This window comes from Miniopterus natalensis, chromosome 15, assembly GCF_054644295.1.
Source record: "Miniopterus natalensis isolate mMinNat1 chromosome 15, mMinNat1.hap1, whole genome shotgun sequence".
Lineage (NCBI taxonomy): Eukaryota > Metazoa > Chordata > Mammalia > Chiroptera > Miniopteridae > Miniopterus > Miniopterus natalensis.
The window spans coordinates 28,603,795-28,613,102 of NC_142095.1; the positions used below are offsets into that span (position 1 = coordinate 28,603,795).

Genomic DNA, 9,308 nt, shown 5'->3' on the forward strand with positions numbered 1-9,308 from the left:
GCCCACACAGGGGCAGGGACAGGGGACTCCAGGCCTTGTCTTCTGGACCACCGCAGCCTTTCCACTGTGGTCCCCTTGGCAGTGACCCCGTGAGGCCCGCCCAAGAGGCTTTGTATAACCCTCAGATGAATTGCCTGGTCACCCTTCTTTGAAATCCCACCCAGGAGAGAACCAGGTGGCTGTGGACCTCAGTGATAGTTCACCCAGAGCCCCGGTGGAAGGGCTCAGATATGAGACCAGAGAACAGAGAGCAGCAGGCTTCAGGGCAGAGAAAACATCCTCTATAAAAATGCCCCTGAGGAGGGGCAAGTTGAAGAGGAAGCCTGTTCACAACAGCCCCAGGTTCTGCATGCAGAGAGCTCAGAGCATGAAAGGGCTTGAGTCCGAGTCGGGCACATAGTATCCACCCCACTCCAGCAACCCCATTGGATGGTTTTACTTTATTTGAAACACTTTAAAATGGGAAATGCATCCAAACTCATTCCTGAAGCAGGAGAAATACATTAAGGTACACTAAGTTCAGTCTCACTTCCACCCAGTCTTCACCTACCTGTCCCCTACACCCACCATCCACAGGTGACCACTTGTATTTTCTTTCGTACTATTCTAGAGTTTCTTTATGCAAGTACACATAGTCTCATTTTCTCTCTGCTCAGAGAGCAGAGGTAGCATGTTACATTTTTTTCACCATTTGTTTTCACCTAAAAACATCCATTTGATGATTTTCCAATGACCGCCAACTTCCCTGACTGTCCTTAAGTGGTGGCCACACCTGACAGAGAGCCCTTCCCCCTGATGTTTGGGGCCTGCATTCAATCCTTCCTTCTCCCCAGGCATGGCTTGAAAATGTTCCCAAGCTGGAAGGTGCTCAGTCTTGTTAGAAAACCACCTTCCCAGGCCTGGAAACCCTCCACCCTGCTCCGGGTGAAACGCTGACCAGCGTTTGCCATCTGGTGCAGAGCCGCCGACACTGGGCCCTCAGAGGCCCCTGCGGTCATGACTAACTGACCACCCCATTCCCACCAGCTGCGGGAGGAGAACAGGACGCTGCGGGAGGAAAACAGGACGCTGCGGGACGAAAACAGGACGCTGAGGAAGGAGAAGAGGACTCTGCAGGAGGAGAACAGGACCCTGCAGGAGGAGAACAGGGCCCTGCAGGAGGAGAACAGGGCCCTGCAGGAGGAGAACAGGACACTGCACAAGAAGAACAGGATGATGCTGAAGGAGAACAGGACGCTGCAGAAGGAGAACAGGACGCTGCAGGAGGAGAAAAGGACACTGCAGGAGGACAACGAGACGCTGCAGATAGAGAACGAGATGCTGCAGAGCGAGAACAAGACGCTGCAGAAGGAGAACAAGACGCTGCAGGAGGAGAACAAGATGGTGCAGAAGGAGAACAAGACGGTGCAGAAGGAGAACAGGACGCTGCAGAAGAAGACCTGGACGCTGCAGAAGGAGAACAGGACGCTGCAGGAGGAGAACAGGACGCTGCAGGAGGAGAACAGGACGCTGCAGGAGGAGAACAACATGCTGCAGAAGGAGAAGGAGGTGCTGCAGGAGAACAAGATGCTGGAGGAGAACAAGACGCTGCAGGAGAACAAGATGCTGCAGGAGAACAAGATGCTGCAGGAGGAGATTCACAGGCTGCGCACCTCCCTGTCTCAGGTTCACAAGGCAGCAGCTCCCAAGGCCCAGCGCCAGAGGAGTGCCACCCTATTTGGGTTCCGTCGACGAGCCAGGCATGTGGCCTCCCAGGAGGAGATGGTAGGTCTGTCCCATCTCCCCCCCAGCCCCCGGTGCCCCAGGCCTCTTCCCTGTGAGGATCTCCTTAGATTCTCCTGGACGCCCCACCATCTGCCTCATTACTCAGGTTCTTTAAAGAGAGAGGAATCCTCAGGTTTGAGGGGCACAAAGCCATGAGGATGCCACCTGCCTGCCTCCAGGCTGAAGTTGCGCCGTTGTCCTTAGGGACTGCAAGCAGATGGGCTCACACTAACTCCAGAGAGCACATTAAATACTGGCACCCAGTTGATACTTCAGGGGTCAGATACACTCGTGTGATGACAGGCACTTACTAAGCTTCGTCTCCTAGACCTGGCCCAGTGGCTCTTCACCTACTGCTCACGATTCTCTGCCCCATCCAGGCTCACCTGCCCTTCTGAGCCCCAGGTCCGTGCCGAAGGGCATCTTTCCCCAGATGTCCCCCGCATGGCCTCAGGTCCTCGCCATGGTTCTGATAGCGCCCTGCACACGGCTTCCATGGGCTGAGCACCCACTGCCACTGTCTAGCCCCCTCTTTGTGTACCTGCACCCCTTGCTGTTTCTGCTTTTCTGTTCTCCCAGCCATGCCTCACCCAGGCAATATTCCTACCCTCTTCCCGCTGCTTTTCTTTTCACTGTTCACCCCCAGAACTCTAGGCTCTTCACTGCTGTGGCCATTCAGGTCCAGTCTCGAGGTTTCTTCCTTACGTTACCTGAACTCTTGTTTGTAAATGTGTCAGTTAAGGAATGTATTGACTAAACACAGCACACTAGATCACTAGGGTGTGTTTTCATGTTTTTATATTGTCACACCAATAGCGGTGACTGTTGCTGACCTCATTTTTGCAGCAAAATTATACATTGGAAACTCAGACTCTGGGTCTCTCTTTATCATCTTCTGAATGTTTAGTTTTTGTTCTCCTGTTCTCGAAGTTGCAGGATGGCTGCCATGGCCCCAACTATCACAACCATATCCAGTGGGCGAAGTTGATGAAAAGGTCAAGTCCTGAGACCTGCTTCTATTCTGTTGGTCTCAGCTGTGTCTCGTGGGTAGCTATAGCTGTAGGGAAGCCTAGGAAGTGAGTCATCTCTTTAAGAGTATCTGGAATAGAGTTGGCAAAGCAAGAAAGAGTTGGATGAGCCATTAGCCAGAAGGTAATAGGAAGCCACAGAAATTAAGCGGGAGAGGGGATCCGTTGTGTTTGTTGATGGGGCGTCTCCCAGAGCTCCAGGTAGGGAGCAGCTGGGTGTGGGAGTAACCTGGGACCAGAGACAGGAACACAGTCAGGAGCTTTCCTTTTGCCACGTGTCTCATTCCTTTCTCCATATCTACATCTATTTTTCATTTGTTCCTGTGAGGATCAGCTTCCATTCCTTATGTGTTCCACAAGGCAGAACAAACAAGGACACACACAAACCAAGAAAACCCCAACCCAAGAGCAGTGGGGTGCCGACAGCTCTTGCCTTCACACATTTGCAGTCCAGGATTCTCTGCCCAGACCCGGACAGCCAGCTTTGTCTGTGGCGTGGGGCCACACTGTCACATGTGGCTGCCCTGTCCACGTGGACCGAGGGAGAAGCAGCACTTTCTGGAAAGGGGGTTTGAGCAGATAATTCAGTGACTGTCCCCATTATGCCTCCATCCACCTAGGGGGCACTCAGCTCAGATGTCCACGGTATAGGATGGGCACCTACCTGGCCCTGGCTGTTTCCACCCATTGTACCAAGAGTACTGACTATGTTCCTGTCCCACTCTGCTTCCATGGGGCTCCCGTCCTTCTACCAGTCTTACCTCCCCACCATGGGAAAATAAAGCATGGTTCCATTCAGATTGCTGCCATTCAGCCTCGGTGCCATCCCCTCACATACGGAAGGCAGCAGGTGTGTGGGTTTGGGCCGGTGTACTGAGCGCCCTCCAGTTTCTAATGGGGGGTGTGGAAGCAGTGGCTGTCCCTTCTTCACGGTCCTAGGCACTGTCACTCCTCGAGCAGAGGTCCCTGCTGGCTGTAACCCGCTCTCTTCTTCATCTTTGCAGACCCAGACCGTGTGTCACAGGAAGGAGGAGGGTAAGTCTGCATGGGATGGTCTGTGTCATGCCTGACGGATGTCCTGGCTTCTTCTCTTTCCTGTTCCTCCTGCCTTTTCTTGCAATCCCACAATCTCCTCCCATGTCCTGCCTTGAGGTTCCACATTTCTTTCCCAGTCTTGCAACCAGTTCAGAGAGGCCCTGTTCCTGTGGCCCTGAGCTTCCCAGGGTGGGGGCTGGGTTTGTGCCAAGTGCTTCACCAAGCAATTCAGGTTCCTGGTCTCATTACCTGATCCCCATGGTTTCAATGTGGGATGGGCATTAACATCCTCATTTGTGAGGTGAGGACACTGAGACCGAGAGAGGTTCAAGGACTGGCCAAGGGGAGCTCAGCTAGAGAGGGGCAGGGCTGGCCTGTGAACTCTGCTCCTTCTGCCTCCAGATCCTGTGGTTGTGACCACCACTCCATCCCACCTGTTGCTGGGAAAGATGACTAGAGGGCTCACTTTTTCCGACTAGCACCCACATGCAGTCCCACCTTTTCTCTAAGTCTCACATGGGTCCTGGGCATTGGAGGCACTAAATGCTCCTTCTCCTCAGGGAGCTGTGAGGACCCGAAGGCTGTGGACACGGAGAAGGGCTCTTCCAAGGGAGGCAGGCCCACATTTTCTTCCCCGGTGTCCAAGGCTGAGAACAGATTTGCAGCCCTCTCCATTGGTCAGATTGTAGCTCCTTAATTGTGCCTGGCCACCTGAACCTGGGTGAAGGGAACTAGGGCCTGAAGGCAAAGGGGTGTGCAGTGAGAAGCAGGTCTCCCGACTCCCAGGCTGCTGGGCTCCACCTCCAGAAGGTGTGCTCAGTCGGGCTGGAGCGGGATCTGAGAAACTGTGTTTCTAGTGAGTTGCCAGGTGCAGCCGGTGCTGTGGCTCACACGGGGAGAACCTTTGCTCCAGAACAGTTGGTTCTCAGGCTTGGCTGTTTGCTAGAAGATCTGGGAGTTTACAAAATAAATATTAAGGCCTAGGGCCCACCCTCAGAGATTCTGATGAAATTAGCTTGGGATGGGGCCCAGGTGATTCAGACATACAGCCAAGTTGGAGATGACCACCCTCCACTGTGACTTTTTGAGGGTTTTCTTCTGTGTCCCCGGCACCCAGCACTGGCATATTCACACTCATGTCACTTATCAGTAAATGTCCCTTGAGTGAATCAGGGGATGGTCCAGCTCTAACTGCAGGGCCCCTCTCACTGGACCTGAGGAACACTTCTGGGTGCTTCCCTGTCTCACACTGGATGGTCCCTTGGCAGTATTTTCCTTGTAATTGCTGACTGTATTACCCTCTGGGTCGGTGCTTCTTAAGGTGTGGTCATTGGCTGACCTCGGTCAGCATCATCTGGGCAAGTTAAAATGCAGATTGCAGAGCCTTTCCCCAGACCTATGGAACCAGACTCTGGAGGGTGGGGCCAGGGAATGTATGTGGCTTCTGAACCCTGTGATCCGGACCTTGCTGCAACTGGAGGGAGAGCACCTGATCTGAGCAATAAAGTTGAAGAGCAGGGACCCATCTATCCTGCGCACCATTATACCCCCATACAGGGGGCAGAATTTGACACAGCTGTGGGGAGAGGGCATCAGGTGGGGCCAGTATTAGGCTGGAGCTGGCAGTGACAGGGCCTGGGATCTGGGATCAGAATGGAGTCAGGGAACAAGCTGCTGCCAGGACTCAAGTGCCAGACAGAAGCCTGGAGCCCCGAATTGTCCTGCGAGCAGGACTGAGCCCAGATCTCAGAGGGCCAGACTGGAAGGGAAGGGAATCCTGAATGTGGGCAGGGGCCTGAGGCGGTGGTGCCCAGGAACAGAAACAACAGTTTGTGACCCAGGGATGGACACTGGGACAGTGTCCCTGAGCTCACGGGCGGGAGCCCGAGCACACGGGGTGAGCATGAGCCAGGTGGGTGCAGTGGGGCTTTGGGAACACAGGTTCCGGGCACCAGACTGACCTTGTTGATTGCCGTGTGCTGCAGAGCTGGAGGGCTCCTTGGACGAACGGGAGAAAGTTCTGGAAGCTCCGAAGGGAAAACGCAGCTTGCTGAAGCGGATCAAACGAGCCCTGCAAAACGCCATTCCAGACAGAAGGGTAAGCAAGGGGGTTAAGAAAGTAAGTTCTTAAACTGACAGGGCACGATCGATTGTTCCTTACATCCTAAGCTTGTTTGTCTCATTTATTCCAAAGGGGGCACCTTTGGTGTCTAGGAATATAAACCCACGAGGCGTCTGCCCCCAGGTCTCGGTGGCAGTGTGGTCTCTTTGCTCTGTTTCCTCCAATGGCCACTTGAGGTGCCCCCTGTGTCCTGACCTCTCCGTGCTCTCTACTCGTTGGTTACTTTCTTCTGGGTCTCTCTTTCTGACAAAGGGAATTGAATTGACTCAGTCTGGCCTCTGGGTGTGTCCCTTGGGCTAAGTGTCCATCATCGGTGGCACACGTGGCCACACACGCTCAGCAGGTGGCTGTGGATGAGCAGGGCCTGAAAGCTCTGTGTGGTACAGATTGGGATTTGAGTGCTGTCGCTCCCTCGTGCCCGTGTTTAACCAGAGCATGCATATTAGCGTTCAAGGCAGCAATGAAATCTATTATTTAATAAAAGCACACCTGGTCACTAAAGGAGCCGGGCATTCTCTCATTGAAAATACTATCTGTGTGGACTAAGATGAGAACAAAAACGGGCACCTAGTTTACTTTAGTGACTCTGCTCTAATCTTTGACTCTTTTCATCTTCTGCTTAAGGTTACGCTGGCCCTAAGTTCAGGCTTGATTAGAACATTTCTCTCTAACCTTGAATGAACCCTCATGCTGGACTTAGATGCCTCCCAAGCCGGAGCTCCCGCGGGCTCTGGGTAGATGTGAAAAGCCCAAGCAGCTTTCAGTAGGTCTCAGAGGGGACCTGGCATTTGTTTTTCGCAGTAGTTTTTCAAACGTTGTTAGGCAGAGAGGACAAGGTGTCTGGCATAAGGATAGTGCCTGGGGGACAAAAAGGAGCAAGGCAGGGTCTCCGGTGCTGGATTCAGTCTGCTGGTGGAAAGGCACGGCCCGGCTGAGCCCCGGCTAAGCCCCGGCGCTGTGGTTGGGGCATTGTGCACAGACCCTTTCTGTCCTCTTGCTGTGCGAGTTTTGCGGGGCCCCCAGGCCCTAAACCAGCGCACGTTCAGCAGCGGGTGAAGCTGCTGCTGGCCCTGCTCTGACACTCATCTCCCCCTGGCCCTGGGAGCGCCTGGCACTGACCACAGTGGCTCCCGGGCCAGCAGCAGGTTTAGAGGCTTAGGGAAGGGGCTGCAGGGGAGCCCTGTCTCCAAAGGGGATCTTCCGTGTCTTCTAGGATTCAAGGACAAGCCCCGCTGAGACTGACAGCCTCCACCAGCAGGTCCAGTGGGTGCAGAGGGAAGAGGAGTTTGCTCATTTACCAAGTCCAAGGGAAAAGCTGGTCAGGAAAGCCCCTGGCGGAGAGGAGGTGGAACAGAACAAGGCCTCAGTGTCCCAGACATGGAACCAGGTTTCACGTAAGCTGGAGAGAGGGCTTGCCCAGGGCTGTCACTTGGAAGGGCCTGGGTTTGTTTGCCCATGAGGTGGGTTGCTCTAACGGTGAGATAGTTGGGTCCTCACGGTGACTCAGTCCTGAAGACTTTTTTGGGGGAAACAGAGTCAGGGCTGGGGTGGAGTGGGGTGGGCACCTGGGTACCTAATGGTCGCAGAGGAGAGCCAGCCAGAGCTTGTGGGCAGCGGAACTCTCCTGCTCAGATCTGCTCTTTCCTGGGCAGCTTAGCTCTGCACAGCTTTGCTGGCTCTGACTGTGGGTGAACTTTGTGCTCAGAGGGAGCAGCTCCCCGGGTGCCTGGCTCTGTGACCCAGGCCTGTCAGTGCTGGTGGAGGCCCAGGCCTGGGAGCTGGGCTGCAGGCAGAGGCGAACAGTAGGCAATGGACACTCTGCCCTGACTAGTGGGAGGGAGAGAGGCTGGGCCAGTTCTGCCTGAGGACGAATCCTGAGCTCAGCCCTGTTTCCCGCCTGGGGTGACCGCTGCTTCTTTGTCCCTGGGGCTCACAACAAGGGAAGGCTGGGTGGTTCTTGTGGAAGATTCAAGGAGGTGGGCAAGGACCGTCCAGTCTCTGTCCTCAAGGAACTTCAGGAGCAAGGGAACTTGTCTTCCTAATTTCAGGAGCCTCCCCAGTGCTAACAGCCAGCCGTAAGCTCACAGACTTTTACTCGGACAAATATAAAATGAATATTTTATGTGTAAAAGTGGTGACATTTTATGTAAAAATGTCAAAAAGATAACACAACAGTTGGTAGGCGAAGATGGTAAAATTGTATCAAAATAGGGGAAACTCTGTCTTGTGCAGTTTAAACTTTTGGCCTTAAGGTTTCTAAGGAAAGGGCAGTTCTTAGTCTTGCACAGAAATCTCAGAAGAAGGGTATTAGTCCTGGTTGCTAAGCTGCCTTTCACACTTCAGTTTAAGTTCCCAGCCCTGTGCCTCTAATGCTCACTCATTCACTCATTCATTTAGTGCTGTTTACTGAGGTTGATGTGTGCCAGGACCTGCCACCTTAGCTGGGAAACCAGAGGGAACTAGTGATGTGATGGAGCCAAGCACAGGGTGGTGGGAGCTCTGAGAGAGAGGGGACAGGCAGTTAGGGAAGGTGATGGAAGCCCCTCCAAGTCCCCGCTTCCAAGAGAAGGGAAAGGCGTCCTGCTCTTCCAGATGCCACCCGCCCCTGCAGTCCTGGCCCTGTAGTCCTGAAGCAAGAGTGAGAGTCCACCCCCCAACCCCACCTCTCTTCCCTTCCCTGGTCCTGAGGTCCTGCCTTCTCCAGCGCAGGTCACTGTGAGGTGACACTGTTTTCAGCGGTGACCCCAGGCAGGGAACAGGTCTGAGCTCAGATTTTGTCCGCCGGCAGAACTGTCTGCAGGCAGAGCTGGCCCAGTCTCTCGCCTCACAGTTTCCCATATTTTGTAGACCTTCTTTCCAGCACTTGCCCACAAGCTCTCTCTCTAGGGACCACACAGAGCTGTATAAATGCTCACCTCCTGTCTCTGCTCACATTGTGCTGCTTTTGTTGGGGGGCAAAGCCATGGGAGGTAGAAAGGCAGTGGCAAGAGGCCTAGATTCAGGGCGACCAAATCCTGGCTTTGTATCTGCCACTTACTTCTGTGTAATCGTGGGCCAGTGGCAGACCCGCTGGGCTCCTCTTTAGACCTGCTGCCTCCTGTGGGTCTCCTGGAATGATGACATGGCCCTTGAATACCAGCCCCTCTCCTGGTCTCTGATAAAACTGTGGGTCCCAGCCCTGAATCTGGCCGGCCGTGGAACACGTTACTAAATTGGCTGTGGTATCTTACAACAGAGTGACTGGTCCATTTCCGGTGTCTCAGGGCCCCTTTCCACATCCTCTCTGGCGTGAGAACCCTGATGGGCATTCACTGAACCTCATTCTTGTCTTTGTTTCTAGTCAAAAGCCAACAGAGCCT

General features: G+C 54.0%; 1 long non-coding RNA gene across 1 annotated transcript in view; it reads right to left on the reverse strand.

Moving 5' to 3' along the window:
- Positions 1 to 8,519, reverse strand: part of LOC148091432 (uncharacterized) — a 33,046-nt gene extending 24,527 nt beyond the window's left edge. Inside the window, exons 1-2 of the long non-coding RNA XR_015715708.1 lie at positions 8,357 to 8,519; positions 5,789 to 5,898 (exon numbers count right to left, since the gene is read on the reverse strand). This is a non-coding gene — a long non-coding RNA (uncharacterized LOC148091432). The remainder of the gene's footprint in view (positions 1 to 5,788; positions 5,899 to 8,356) is intronic.
- Between the last annotated feature and the right edge of the window lie 789 nt (positions 8,520 to 9,308).